This window comes from Etheostoma spectabile, chromosome 9, assembly GCF_008692095.1.
Source record: "Etheostoma spectabile isolate EspeVRDwgs_2016 chromosome 9, UIUC_Espe_1.0, whole genome shotgun sequence".
Taxonomy (NCBI): Eukaryota; Metazoa; Chordata; class Actinopteri; order Perciformes; family Percidae; genus Etheostoma; species Etheostoma spectabile.
Window position 1 is genome coordinate 14207565 of NC_045741.1, and position 253 is coordinate 14207817.

Sequence of the window (253 nt, forward strand, 5' to 3'; positions counted from 1 at the left end):
ATGTGGGTGAATTTTGCAATTGGCGCGTAACATTGTCAATCTACCTGCACATTGGCAGGTAGACAGCTACATTATTGTAGGTGCAATGACAAGTTAAAGTCCAATAAGTACTTTATCAAACCGTATGAATTTGTGTCCCATCCCATGATAGAAAATTATGCCTTTTATGCTGGATTATCAAGGCAGGCCCCCCTACTATAGCACGTGATGACGGCGCGATGTCCACGAGTAGGCTACCATGAATAGGACAGGA

The 253-nt window shown here is 43.5% G+C and overlaps 1 protein-coding gene across 7 annotated transcripts in view; it reads left to right on the forward strand.

Moving 5' to 3' along the window:
* csnk1g2b (casein kinase 1, gamma 2b) overlaps window positions 1-253 on the forward strand; it is a 39226-nt gene that overhangs the window by 19855 nt on the left and 19118 nt on the right. The gene's annotated exons all lie outside the window — the stretch shown is intronic.